The following is a 16,086-nucleotide window of genomic DNA, read 5'->3' as shown; positions in this document are numbered from 1 at the left end:
AGTGCACACTCTTTTCCGACTTTCCACTATAGCCGGCCGTTGTGACCGAGTGGTTCTAGACGCTTCAGTCTGGAAACGCGCGACCGCTACGGTCGCAGGTTCGAATCCTGCCTCGGGCATGGATGCGTGTGATATCCTTAGGTTAGTTGGGTTTAAGTAGTTATAAGGTCTAAGGGACTGATGACCTCAGATGTTAAGTCACATAGTGCTCAGAGCCATTTGAACCATTTTTCCACTATATGTGCATATGGCTATCGCATCACTTTCTTCACCTCAGTGTATAGCAGAAGGAAGTGTTGTTTTCTATTGAAAGAACTGTTCCGCCGTTCTCTTTAAGTTAATTCAGGAAACCGTAGAAAACTTAAATAAAGGTATCAAGGAGGTGCTCTGAAACCTTTTCTTCCTGAAAGCATATCCAGCCTTTAACAATTGCTCTAGTTGGCTTAGTTAAACCACCGTCACGGTGTTCCATGAGAAGCTCACTACATCCGCAGCTACGAAAATGATCTGTCGCAGGCGCGGTGCGCTGATGGCGTGACCATGATAATATGTGTTGCATCTTGTCCGCTCTCTTCGAGGCTGTTTCTGTCTCGGCCAGCATACCGCCTGACGGCATTACTATCACGTGCCACTCTCACGAGACGAGTGGACACATCTGCTGTCTCTGATTCAAGTGTTCATCAGTACCATCTGTCGACATACTTCGAGAATGATGATAGTGCTTGCGCGCAGGTGTTCCGTAGGGGCCCTTTCGTCGCGCGACGTTTATCGATGATAAGAAACTGTTTCCCTTCTGTAATCGGACACCTAGGAAGTGGAAAGTTCCTTAATCTACATAAGTAAGTTGTCGCATGTATGGAAGATCATCAGCTTAGAACGGCTTGACTGATTTGGTTGGCTTTTTTGGTTGTGTTTGTTATTGTCAGGACAAGGTTTGTATAGATATTTTTTTTTTTAGAAAATCCAGTGGTGAAGTCGGAAATTAACAGCAATTGTCGCCTATGTGAAATATCGTCAATTATGAATGGCTCGACAGATTTGGTTGGTTTTTGTATTTGCTGAGTTCATAATTGTTAGGAGAAAGTTTGTATGAAAGAAAATTTTTGGAAAATCAACCGGAAAAGTCATAAATTCAAATCAATCACTTGAGAACGGCTCGACCGATTTATTTGATTTTTAGTTGTCTTCGTAATTATGGGTAGTAATGGTATTTATGGTATGAAAAAGAAAAAAAATTGCTTTCAGTTTGACAGTTCTGCTGTCATGTGTTTTTATAACAAACGAAGTCAGTTTGACGGTAAAGGAGGCTATAAGATGAACGTCAACAAAAGCAACACAAGGGTAATGGAATGTAATCGAATTAAATCCGGTGATGCTAAGGAAATTAGACCAGGAAACGAGACACTTAAAGTAGTAGATGAGTTTAGCTATTTGGTCAGAAAAATAACTGATGATGGCTGAAATAGAGAGGATATAAAAAGTAGACTATTAATGGCAAGAAAAGCGTTTTTGAAGTAGAGAAATTTGTTGACACCGAATACAGATTTAAGTGTGAGGAATTCTTATCTGCAAAAATTTTTATGGAGCCAAGTGAAACGTGGTTGATAAGCAGTTTAGACAAGAAGACAATAAAAGCTTTTGAAATGTGCTACTACAGAAGAATGCTAAAGATTAGATTGGTAGATCACGTAATCGCGTAACTAATGAGGAGATACTGAATAGAACTGGGGAGGCAAGAAATTAGGGGCACAACTGGACCAAAAGAAAGGATAGGTCATTGGGACACATTCTGAGACAAGGGATCACCAATTTAGTACTGGGAGGAAGTATGGGGGTAAAAATCGTAGAGAGAAACCAAGAGATGAGTACAATAAGCAGATTCAGTAATTATTCAGTAGTTATTCGTAGCTGAAGAGGGTCGCACAGGATAGTGCAGCATGGAGAGCTGCATCAAATCAGTCTTCAGACTGAAGGCCAGAACAACAACAACATACAGTATATAACACAGCTCTACAAAAAAAATTCTTGTTGCAAGGGGTATTTGAACGTGTACTCCGGTATGTTTGGTATGCTGAATCTGAATCTGAAAACGGATTTCCCCAATTGGCTCTATTTTCTTAGATACATGCTATCTATGACCTGTAGCGTTTAATCGTTAAATTATCAGTAAATCGGCAGTGAATTCCATAATTCTGTATGACTATTCATTTTATATTTTGTGACTGTATTTGTACAAATGTAATATCTCATATGTTACACGTTATAGAAGAGAAGGTGAGATTATGTGACGTGGTAGTAATTTGAGACACCCTCTTGTGTCTCACAATTTCAAGGAGAGTCAGTTGGTCACACTGCTGCGTTGAAGGTCAGGGTCGCCCACCCCCTTGTCTGTGTTCAGAGCGGCAGTCGAGCGAGGAAAGAGCGTGTCAAAGGAGGCGATTGGTGTAAAAGCTGTGAAGAATTTCTCGTTCATTGTATCAAGAAAAAGGTATACCACGATTAGTTATTACATTATAGTTAGTTAAATATAAGTAATAGATCATATTGTAATAGATATTGTCTTATTAGTTCCACCTTATCATACTTATAATATTATATATATTTGCAAATATAATATTTATTTTACTTTATTCTTTTCATAGATAAACATGAGTTCTTCACGTAGAGGTTGTTTCAACTCTCCTGATGTGTTCTGCTATATTTGTGGAGAATACACTGTGCAAGAACAATGGAAGAACGTCACTGACTTTGTGAAACAGGCCTCTCTTTCGTATTTTGGGATTAAACTGGGAGACCAAGATAAACATTGGGCTCCTCATAAAGTTTGCATAAGCTGTGTCATTACGACTATGGATTAATGGTAAACGAAGGGATTTAAACTTTGGAGCCCCAATGGTGTCGCGAGAGCCAAAAAACCACCATAATGATTGTTATTTTTGCATTGTCAATGCAAAAGGCTTCAATCGCTGCAAGAAGCATAAGTGGGAATATCCCCATCTAAAATCAGCAAAAGAACCATTAGTTGACAGGGACAAAATCATTCTTGCACCATTTCATATCAAATTTGGTCTAATGAAGCAATTTGTGAAAGCATTGGACAAAAATAATAACTGTTTTAAATATATATGCAAACATTCCCTGTATTTAGCAATGAAAAATTAAAAGCTGGTATATTCGATGGTCCCCAAGCTCCGAAGTTTATACATGATTAGGAAGATATGAATTACATTGAAGCATTTGGCTGGAGCAGTTTCGTCCGTGTTGCCAAGAATTTCTTGCGTAACCACAAAGCACATAATTATGGAAACTGGTGCAAAACATGCTCAGAACTTCAAAAGCTTGGGGGATAATATGAGCATTAAGATTCACTACCTCCATAGCCATCTTAATAGATTTCCAGGCAATCTTGCTGACTAGAGCGAAGAACAAGGCGAAAGAGTCCATCAAGTTTTTCAGGTGATGGAAGAACGATATCAAGGTAGATGGGACAAGCACATGATGCCAGACTACTACTGGAATCTTCAGAGTGACTGTCCTGACGATTAACACAAGAGAAAATCACACAGGCGGAGTTTTTCGATATGCTCATTGTAATGCTTTTGAAAGACTGTCTGTTTTTCCTTTCTTCTTCTATTACATGCTGAATCAAAAATGAAACTGGATTTTTGTGATCCTTTTCATATGCTTTCTTTCATTTTCATTTGACTGTGTGCACAATGTATCTCAGTTAATATTTTGAATTTTTGTTTGTTTGTTTATCCACATACTGTACGTTACAGCAATAAATAGAGCCAATCTAGCAAAACAAGCGACATTTTCGGATTCAGGGCCATAAAGTTACCTTAAATTCACTGTAAATAATTGGCAACAAAATCACTGTTGATGAGTGTGATATATACATATATGTGTAATTTATAAAGGGGAAACGTTGTTACCGAAAATCTCGAAAAGTTATTGACCGATTTTGTACAAATTTTTACACTAATGAACATTCAGACGGACACAGGCTCTGTATTTCTGAAATATATATATTTAATATATAAAGGTAATATATAAAGGGGAAGCGAAGTTACCACAAGTGTCGAAAAGTTCTTGAGCGATTTACTTCCAATTTTTACACGATATTCCAGTCAAGATGCAGACAGAAGTGGACATAGAGAGGGGGGAGGGGAGGAGGAGATCGACAGAGAGAGGAGGGAGAGGGCTTTGCACAGAAACATGGGGGGGGGGGGGGAGGAGGAGGAGGAGGAGATGTACAGAGAGAGAGAGAGAGAGAGAGAGAGGAGGAGGATGAGAAGATGGGCAGAGAGAGCGGGGGCAAGGAATTTAGGATGTATGTGCAATTCCCATACATATTTAGCAAATGCGAAGCGTTGTTGGGTTTACTAGTGACACATAAAATGCTCCATTCAGTAACCTACATCACTTAGCCATTGCAACTGTTTTCCTCTGGTGCTATTTTTACTGCCATACATTGCTCACTTAATAGTTTTATCACGACCGGTTTAAGGCCGAACCAGTGCAAGCGAGCGTTTGAGGCACCAAGCTGAGAGGGGCGCAAAGGGTGGCCAAGTGCAAAATATCTACACAATAAAGTGTGTATGATAATCAACAACGAAAACTGACGCTAGTGGAATTATACAGCGTTATTCCATGATGACATTACAAACTTCCAGCGATGATTTTTTTCTGTTTTCCATATTTTCCTTAGTTGCTTTAAATTCTTAGAGGTGTTTACCCTCTGTGCAATTAATTGAAGGAACTTTGTTTATTTTCATACGCTTTTCGCTTATTCTATTTGGGAAACACCATCAGTGGCTTGTAATACATGTTTCCTTTTATACATACAATAAACGTATTATATGTTAGATATAACATGCTTCTATATTACATTTTGTCGTGTTTTTCTCTTGCTTTTTTGGTTAAAATCAATTTTTGTAGTACAAATTTCGTTCGGTGTTATGATTTCCAGCATAGTTAACTCATGTGTGTCGTCCTGGAGGCGTATTCGTTAGTTTATGTACTCCAATTGACCGATTTCTGGCGTTCTTTCACCCACATTTGTCACATCGCATATGTCACTTGCACTTCCCACTTTGTGATCAACATATGTGTGTTCTCATTGTGTAGTGTTGCCAACTGTTGTTGTGTGTTTGTCTTTTCTTTGTCTTGTGGTTTGATATTTTTCATTTGTTGTGTGTGCGTATTTCCTGTGTGTAATTCTTTCTTGAGAGGGTGATTTTTGTATGGATATTCGTGTGTGTGTATTTTGTTTTGTGTAAATGTGTGTTTTTTTAAATTGATATTTGTATATATATATATATATATATATATATATATATATATATATATGTGTGTGTGTGTGTGTGTGTGTGTGTTTGTTGGGGGGGGGGGAGAGAGAAGACGGAAGAAGATTCATTAATTATTTATCCTGGTTACATTTCGGTTTATTATTGTTTTGGTGGCTAGCATGATGAGAGTATTTGCTTATATGGATTTAGTCGTTGAGTACCTTCTTTTCCATTGCAATGGCTCTTTGTATGTGAAAGTTTTCTTGCAACGCGAAATTGAGGTAAGGGACCCTGGTCAGAAAACGACCGAGTCGAAAGCTATAAACGAAGATGAATCTGATGCCTTTGGCAGTGAAATATATGCACCGGTATTGTTGTTTTTAACACTACAGGACAGACAACTTTCAGAGGTGGTAGTATGGACCAAAACAAGGAAAAATGTCTAGTAAACATTTATTCTAAAATTCATTTCTTCAGAGCTACGAACACTTGTTCTTTGATTCTGTGAAATACATATCTTCTACTCCAAGCTCTTTGGTTTCCAAATTTTTGGAGAAGGTAGTATGAACCAAAACAAGGAAAAGATATTCAGTGAATTCACTGAGGTGACAAAAGTCATCGGACAGTGATATGCACATATGCAGATGGCGGTAGTGTCGTGCACACTAGTATAAAAGGGCAGTGTATTGACGGAGCTGTCATTTGTACTCACGTGATTCACGTGAAAACGTTTGCGACGTGGTGACGGCCGCACGACGGAATTAACAAACTTTGAACGCGGAATAGTAGTTGGAGCTAGGACGCATGGGACATTGTATTTCGGAAATCGTTAGGGAATTGTACGATATCCACAGTGTCAAGACTGTGTCGAGAATATCAAATTTCAAGCATTACCTCTCTTCACAGACAACGCAGACCGAGAGTAGCGGTGTTGGCGTAGAATTGTCAGTGCTAACAGACAAGCAACACTGGGTGAAATAGCCGCAGAAATCAATGTGGGGCGTACGACGAATTTATTTGTTAGCACAGCGGGGCGCAATCTGGCGATAATGGGCTACGGCAGCAGACGACCAATGTGAGTGCCTTTGCTAATTGCGCGACGTCCTCTGCAGCACCTTTCCTACGCTCATGACTGTATCGCTTGGAAACTGGACTATTGGAAAACCGTGACCTGGTCAGATGAGTTGCCATTTCAGTTGTTACGAGCTGATGAAGTTCAAGTGTGGCGCAGACCCCACGAAACCCTGGATCCAAGCTTGTGGTGGCGCCGTAATGATGTGGGCTGTGTTTACGTGGAATGGACTGGGTCCTCTGGACCAACTGAACCGATCACTGGTTGTAAATAGTTATCTTCTGCTACTTGGAGACCATTTGCAGCCATTCATGGACTTCATGTTCGCAAACAAAGATGCCATGTCATCGGACCACAGAGGTTAGGTTAGGTTAGTGTTTTTTAACGTCCCGTCGACAACGAGGTCATTAGAGACGGAGCGCAAGCTCGTGTTAGGGAAGGATGGGAAGGAAATCGGCCGTGCCCTTTCAAAGGAACCATCCCGGCATTTGCCTGAAACGATTTAGGGAAATCACGGAAAACCTAAATCAGGATTGCTGGAGACGGGATTGAACCGTCGTCCTCCCGAATGCGAGTCCAGTGTGCTAACCACTGCGCCACCTCGCTCGGTTCGGACCACAGATGTTCACGACTTGTTTCAAGAACATTCCGGACAGTTCGAACGAATGATTTGGCCATACAGATCTCCAGACATGAATCGCATCGAACATTTATGGGACGTGATCGTGCACAACATCCTACATCGCAAACACTTTGGCAACCATGTACGGCTATAGAGGCAGCATGGCTCAATATTTCTGCAGGGGACTTCGAACGACTTGTTGAGTCAGTGCTACGTCGAGCTGCTGAACTATGCCGGGCAAAAGCAGGTCCTAAAGGATAAGGAGGTATTCCATGACTTGTCACTTCAGTGTATGTGCTCTAAAAGGCATTCCTTAAGAGGTATGAGCACTTGTTCAGCAAAGGAGATGAGTTTGACACTAGCGAAGATGAACAAGAGATCATAGATCCTTAGGTATGCATTTCAGAGCCCATAATTACTAGATATTGTTTTCTTGTTTTGATCCATGCTACTTGATCCAAAAACATGGAAACCAAAGAGCATTGCTTTAGAAAAGATGTATTTCACAGTATCGAAGTTGATCAAGCGCTGATAGCTCATAAGATACGTATTTTAAAGCCCATGTTTACTAGACAGATTTTTCCTTGATTTGGTCCATGCTGCCACCTCCGAAAGACGCCTACCTTAAAATCTTAACAACGAAGTACCGGAACATGCGTTTCACTATCAGAGGTATAAGAACGGTTTTCGCATATAACTTTCGAGTCAGTCATTTACGGAGCGGGGTCCCTTACCACAGATTGATACGTTTACCCATTTTCCATTACCCCTGAATGTTTGTAATTTCATCGCAGTATCATCCTTTATAATACTAGAAGTAATTACGTTACAGTAAACATTGGTTCGAAAGCAAGCCATCTGCGGACGTGTGGTTGCGAACGCCACATCCTAGTTAGTATAAACGTAACTGAGACGTAAACTTCTCGGTTGACTCTCCATCTGATGGGGCTCAAAATTCATCAGTTTTAATCTTAGCGAACTTCCACAAAGTTCATTATCTTAGAGACAGAAAGTTTATTGTTTTTTTTTCAACACTTTGGTAAGCTTATAAATTCTCCTCACCTTGGCAATATCTGTAGCTAGGAATGAAAGGAGTTTCTCGAAATTCGGTTTGATAAGGACGTACGTTACGTCAACAGTTTTTAAAGAAAGATTGTGTGGACTGTCAACTATAGTTCTAGGTTCTATTTTGAAAAAAAAAACTTTTGTTAATTTAAAATCTAAAAGTATTTAAAATAATGTTTTTAAGCATGGAAAATTGTCAGTCGGTGTACTGAATAACGTTTGGAATTAAAGCCTACATGAATAGAATATTTCTCTTTCGTGCAACAGTCAAATTTGCCTTTTCTATTTCAGTTCTATACACAAAAATTTTGATCTTGTCTATTAGTTTTCAACTACTTCCATCGCAGATTTTCTAAATTTTAACTACCGCCTTTGACGAGGATCTTAAAAATGAGTCGCTGAAGTTTTTCCATGACATTTTGTCATGATAATTCTCTTCTGTTTTCAGCACACGTAACTTTGATCACAACTACATTTAAAGCCTTGCAGATGTATCTAACAGGACTCATGGCTATTACAAAAACCGAGTGTTTTTTTCTTCAGGCTAAAATGATAAAGTACTTAAGTTCCACAATGAGCTATGAACGGTTATCTGATAAGGAAATACGTACTGTCGATAATTAAACCTGTAACTAAAAATATCGTGAACGAACCGCTTGTATGACATAAAAGTCTTGCTTCTACCTCTGCAAATAATATTGGGCTTGATGAAGTAATTTGTAAAGGTACTGCCACAAGATGGACCCTGCTTCAAGTAACTTTCCAAGAAATTTCTCTTCATCACATGAGACAAATTGAAAGCTGGAATCTCTCAGTCCTCAAGTAAAGAAACTGATGAAGTATGAAGATTCTGAGAAGACAATGAAGGAAAGAGGAAAAGGTGCATGACCGCCTTCCGATCAGTTACTGAGAACGTTCTATGGAATAACAAAGATCCTAATTAAAAGGTCATTGTTGAAAAAAGTTGCAAAATCTCAAGAAGATGGGTTGTTAAATGAGTGTGAAAGTCCACATTCTACACTCACATATCGACTACTTTCCGGGAATTTGGGACAGTATATTGAAGGGCAGAGTGAACGTTTTCACTGAGATATTAAGAGGAGGTACCAGCGGCACTGGACAGCAGCTATGTTGCATGTTGACGAGGGACAGTCATCATATACAGGGATCTACAAGGAAGTCAGAGAAGAGAAAATTAAAAAAAATTATGGAACACTGTTGACTTCTTGTTTTTATACAATGTAGTCACGAAACAAATTAGTGGATTTCTGAGGAGTTTATTTAAATGTATTTCATTTATTAAATGTGTTTTGATTAAAAAATCACCTTGTGTGAAATAGTGTCAGGATATATTTGTGGGTGCACAAGTGAAAATCGGCAAAATATTACATCTTATTTTGTGAAAAAACCTGATGTCACAAACAAAAACGGTAGTTAGTTCTACAGTCAGCATAAAACATTGATTCAAGAACACCTACTTTCAACAAGTCGTCTGACAAAAAGTTTTAAAATGCAGGCTAGTGAATCTATAGGAGAAAGATGGTGCGAATAGCCATGTGCTTGTTTGTCTGGAGAAAGCGTAACAGAAATATTAAAAAAAACCTGAACTGGTAGAAATCTAAGCAGTACGTCCTACATCCGTTAAGAACGGACTTCGTAAACTCCAAGATTCATCTTGGAACCCACGAACGTTGTTCAGCTCCCCCTGTGTCAGTCCCATAGAGACGGTGCAGGCAACATTGCGGAAATAGCAGCTCACACAGAGGTGCAGAAGCATTCATTCGTTGTACGCTCCACATGCGAACGAAAGAGTGAGGCGCAGCGCTTCATATCGCTCATATGTTAAATAAGGGCTATTACGTTGTGAGTAGTTGAATGTAAAAGTCGTGGGACTGCACGGTTTAACACTAACATCGGATTGGCTATGACGTGTATTAGCCAGTCGGAGTACAGTTCGTTCAAGCGTATTCTGTGGGCTAAGGAATTTCTTCGTGAAGTCTAAAAAGTTAGTTAGGAAGTCAGGCATCAACATGTTCGGATGCGGATATAAAGAGCTCTGTACAGGTCTGATAATTCTGCAGAATAATGAAAAAAACTTGACGGTGGAATGCCGCAAAATGGATGCAAACGTGTGAGGAAAATGAACAAGATAAATTCCGATTTTTATATGTACACTCTGACTTTTGAATAACCGATGTGGCATATTATACACGTCGTGACCGCAAGTTGAACGTTTGTAGAGGTCAAATTTTGCAATATTTGAGCGGACATTCCGTCACAGGTAATTCGCTTGGTAATCCTTCTGGCAATGGAGTCAGTTAAGTATCATAAGCTGGCAGTGATGAGTGACTGTGATTGCGTGTGTGTGTGTGCCGGAGTTGTAACTTCAGATTGGCATGGACATGACGTTGTTTTCTGTGAATCAAATGACAATCTGTTGAAGTTGTCGCTCACAAAGTATCCATCGTTTAATAGTGCAGATAACCCGATACTAACATAACGCTTGCACGCGGTGGACGGGTGTAATGCTACTGGTTTTACTACAGCTTTTCCAGGTGAGACACATTATTCGTTTTCATCAGTGCAGGCATATGGACCGGACTGCAAGAAGAAGAAATCACCGCAATGTAAGTGAACACTATTTCTGTAGGGCGAGCACATACGAGGCGTGTTTTTTTTACGTAAGTACCGTTTTGAAATTAAAAAAAGACGTGCTAAGATATCTCAATAATTTTATTTTTACATGAAAGCCTGTAACTTAATCTACTTTCCTACATTATTTCCGTCAATACTGAGGCACTTGTCATAACGTTGTACCAGTTTTTGAATACTTCCTCACAGAAGTCTGCCACCTGACTTCTTAATCACTACATCACCACTGTTTTGACTTCGTCATCGTCTTGAAGATGCTGACCGCCCAGGTGTTTCTTCAAGTGCAGGAACAGATGGTAGTCAATGGGCACAAGATTAGGTTGTACGGAGGACGATATAGAGTTTCCCATCGAAAATATGTGATGATATCTTTCGTCTGATTCACCACATGCGGACGAGTATTGTCTTACAACAAAACGTTGTCCTTGCTCAACTTGCCACATCTTTTGTTCTGAATTGAATGGCGCAGATTGTGCAATGTCTTAGAGTAAGCTGCTACATTGATTGTCTCATTATGAGGCAGAAATTCCACAAGCGATACTCCTTTTCTGTCCCAAAAAAACTATGCACATGATTTTCTGGGCAGAAATTGTTTGCTTAAACTTCACTTTTCTGAGCTATTCCATGGACTGTTGCTTTGACTCTGGTGTGACGTAGGCCACCCATGTTTCATCACCCATAACAATTTGGCTTAAGAAATTATCACTGTCGTTGTGGTACCGCTCAAGGAAAGTCAATGCACTGTCTAAACGTTTGGTTTTGTGCACATCCGTCAACATTTTCGGTACCCAACGTGCGCATAATTTCGGTAATTCAAATGCTCGGTCACAATGCCGTACAAAACACTATGAGAAACATTAGGAAAGTCATCCCACAAGGAGGAAATCGTAAAGCGTCTGTTTTCTCTCACCTTATTGTCCACTTCCTGCACCAAACTTTCATTAACGACCGAAGGACGCCCACTCCGCTGTTCATCATGAACATTTGTGCGGCCATCTTTAAATGCTCTCACCCACTTTCTTACCATTCCATCAATCATAATGTTTTCTCTGTAAACTGCACAGATCTCACGATGAATATAGATCGCTTTTAGGCCTTTAGCGCTAAGAAATCTTATACTTCACAATCGGCGGGACTCACGATTATCGGAGGTATTTTAAACACTCAGTACACAACGTAAACAAGGAAGAATCAGACTGTAATGGCGTCACTGAGTAGACAACAAATGTAGGTACCCAGTGCGCATGCGCAGAACGCCGACCGCAGCACTGCGGCCGCGGCGTGGCAAAACTGTACTTACTTAAAAAACACGCCTCGTAGTAACCGCGACGTTGCAAGAGAAACAGACTGTAATTCGTCGTTCAGTAAAAAGAATACTCTGCTACGCAATATACGGTAATACACAGAGCATGGGAGTGTTAGGCTTTCGCCTCTAGCCGGCACTGTACGAGAAGTTTAATATATTTTCTTATTCCGTTTTTTAATGATGGCATTCGGTTTTTATGTGCTGCAGTCTTTTTCAGAAATTAGAAAAATTACTCCGGAAAGTTAAGAATTTTTCCAAACGTGAAGACATGTTTCAAGTTACAACGTGGTCATGTACATAGGAACAAATATTCTGTTAAGTTTTAAAAGCGTTGGGGTCGAGAAAATCTTGTCAACTCTTTATTCAACAGTCTGACTATTACATTATTAACTTACTTCACATCAATGACCAGTAAGTGCAATCAAATTAAGAAGAAATATTATCAAAATCGTCTTATAAGTTGCACACTTTTTGAAATAGATGCTCTTGAAAACTAACACAAATTTCCATTTTCAAGACAGGGGAAATTGTTGAGACATTAAAGAAACCCAATTCATTTGCAACTACCGCATGTTCCATGGAAAAAGGCCTTCTTCTGTTTCAAGATACAAGATGGCGCAAGACCGACAAGTGTACGTTAACTGTCCACATTACATAAATAGTTCAAAAAATGTATAGAATTTTAATCACAATCAAATTCTGTATCTTAAATCTGTAGAACTAGAAATATTCACAACTGCTGCACAAAACACAACCTCATGTCTAACAACGGCAAAAACTATAGAACATATCGAAAAATGCTTTTGGCGGTCCCTATGCATTTCTTGATGTGGTTCTCAAATCAGTCACTAGACTGAAGTACGAACTAAAAAATATAGTGAGTTCCTAGGTACACTATCCTCTAGGTAGAACACTCTCCCGTACAGATTAAGGTGTAGTTACACAACTCATATAGAAAATAATACGAAAATAAATGTCGATTTTTCTAAACTAACGGAGCATTTGCACATACAAGAACGAAGAAAAACTCCTTTAAGTAAGACAAGAATTTAGGTCTCTAAGGAAATTAATTTATTTAGTTGATTATACAGGGCGTCCCAGGAGGAATGGTCAGTATGCAGGGATATGACAGGAACGATCACTTGAAGGAAAGAAGTGTAGTAAACATGGGCTCTAAGAAGCATTCCTTAAGAGGTGAGCACTTTTTCATCTTCGATACTGAGAAAGAAACCTCTTTTGCTGCAAGCTCTTTCTTCTTCTCGTTTCAGAGATCCTACAGCTGTTGCCTCATTTCCCATCTCTGTCGTTAAATGCCTTGATCTTACCATTCTTCCTCATCCTATTCCATCTCTTAAATTCCTCTTCTCTCCATCCCTTCTTGTAGACTATTTGGTCACATTTCCCGTGGTCTTCCACTTCTTCTCCATCCAGGAGTTTGCCATGAAAGTACTCTGTCCGGCCACATGTCTTCATCCATTCTTTTGACATGCCCAAACCACCCTATCTGTCTTTCTTCTATTTTATACGTAATGCTACAATTAGTCTGTGTCTTTTCTCTTATTTCCTCATTTCTCACGCAGTCAAGTCGAAAATTCTACAGGCTCTTCTCAAGTAGTCAGTTTCTAAAACTCCAACGCATTTTTATTTCCTTCTGTGAGTTCCGGGCACTCACGTCCACAGCTTGGTATTTGCTCAACGATGGGGATTTGTACAAACGAATTTAAACCCTTAAACTCTTTCTTGAGGACCAAAGTACAGGCTTAAAATTTGGATAGCCGCCCTTCCCTGCCTGATCCGTTGTTGGTTATCTCTGTCACCTCTTCCACCATGCGACAGGATAATATCCAGGTACTCTTTACACACTTTAATGAGGTCACAGTCCAGAGTACTTCCCTCTTCTCTGCCATACAGATATTCTGTCTCCTCAAAATAAATTTTCAAACTCCACTTTTCATACTCTTCCAGTAACTTCTTAAGCATGTAAGATACATTCTCTTCACCGAACTGATCATCAGCATAGAAAAGTGTATATATACACTCGTTCCCTATTTCAGTCTCGATACCAAATGCACTTTCTACACCACAGACAGTGCCTTCAGCACATACAACCTTAAAGAGTGTAGGAAACAGATAGCATCATTGCTCCAATCCTTTAGTTATTCTGAAGGCTTCTCTAGAAATTTCTTTCCCTACTTTAATGACACAATCTGCTGACCTGTAGAGATTTATGATACTTCTTACATAAAGTTTTGGCATGTTCCCTGAGCACAGCACGTCGGGCAATAGCTTTAGTGGCACTGTGTCAAATGCCTTCTCAAGATCTATGAAAACCATATGACTGCTTAGATTCCTTTGCATCTCTTCTCCATGCTCTGGCTTACGTTAAGGATATTATCTACACATGACCTGCCTCTTCTAAAGCCACTTTGTTCCTCCACTTCTTTTACAAGCTTCTCCCGTCATGATTTGAATCTACAAGCTCTCTTGTCATGTTTTGAGATGTGGTACTATAGACCAAAACAAGAAAGAGATGTCCAGTAAACATGGGCTGTAATGTGCATACCTTCAAAGCTATGAGCATTTGTTCATTTTCGCTACTGTGAAACGTATCTCTTCTTCTGAACAAAACATGGAAAGCAAAGAGGTTGCAGTAGAAGAGATTTGTTTCACTGTATCGAAGATGAAGAAGTGCTCATAGCTCTTAAGATGTGCATTTAGAGCCCATGTTTACTGGACATTCTTGCTTCAAGCGATCGCTCCTGTCATTTTCCTGAACACTAACCATTCCTCTTGGAGCATCCTGTATTTTTCACGGATGTTCCAGATTATGTGTTTCTTTGACGTTTCGTTCTTTTTTTGTCTTGCAGTACAGTATTAGATATTATTTCACTTCTGTGCCATTATTCAGTTTTTTAATTAAGAAGTATTTTATGTTTTTATTCTGAACGCAAGAAGACTGTTACTAGTTAAATAAAGATTCTCATTAGAAGCAGTTTAGTTTTATATTTAATTAAAGTGCACTTTGGATACTGTGCAGCATTTGTTATATGCAATGATACAGGGACGAACAGCTCTTTTATGTGTGGAAAAATCGGCGAAAATTGTTGAGATGGTATTTCAGTTCACCAAAGTATTTGAAATGAAATAGACTGCTTTTTTAAAGCTTTCCTTACTTATTTTACCTTTTATCTCAAGGGGAGGAGAGCGACAAGGATACTGGTGTTCTGTAATGTGTGTATGTGAGAGGAAAGCGAGTGGGGTGACTACTGACTGCTGACTGCTGGCTGTCAAAGACGAAGTGTGGACAATGTTTTGGTGAGTTAGATGGAGTGGGTTGACATGAAGGAGAGGGAGAAAGCCCCACCATACGTGGCTCCCACGACTGTACTTATGCCCCTGATCGACGTGTACAACTTTCTACACGAAAATTCCTACCAGTTCCGGACTGGGATATAAAACTGACACCTTTGCTGTATAAGGGTGTTTGGGGAGGAAAGATCAATATTTTAAACAGTGATGGTATAAGCAATTACGAACAAAAATGTTATATGAATATAGGTCCACAAACGCTTCGTTAGGTAGGTATAGGTATTGAAAGGAACTTTAATTCTACTAAACTGATGTGCACAACGTGAACGTATACGCAATACAACTGGACGGTAACGTGATTTTCTTGCAAACAATGCACGGGTACATGCCATGTTTACTCTATGCAACCTACCACGTATTGTGGTCATGTGACGTACGTAGTACAATCATTCACTGTTTGCACAATTGTGTCCTGCAAGCCGCATTGTGTAGTGTACCGGCTACGGATCGGTTAGCTGTGTAGTGTATGGTGTTAACTGTGTTCGTACAAGCGCTGCTAACAATGCCACAAGTCTACAGTAATGAGGAATACGCAGATATGGTGTATGTTTATGGCTTCTGCGACGATAGTGCTGCCACTGCAAGAGAAGAATATCACAGGCGCTTTCCGACTCAACGATTACCTTATCGCAAGTCATGGACTGTGCGGCTGGTCCCGGCGGAGGTTAGGGTCCTCCCTCGGGCATGGGTGTGTGTGTTTGTCCTTAGG

This window comes from Schistocerca serialis, chromosome 7 (genome assembly GCF_023864345.2).
Source record: "Schistocerca serialis cubense isolate TAMUIC-IGC-003099 chromosome 7, iqSchSeri2.2, whole genome shotgun sequence".
In the NCBI taxonomy this organism is placed as follows: Eukaryota; Metazoa; Arthropoda; class Insecta; order Orthoptera; family Acrididae; genus Schistocerca; species Schistocerca serialis.
The sequence above is the reverse complement of the archived record's forward strand: the minus strand, read 5'-3'. Positions refer to the sequence as shown.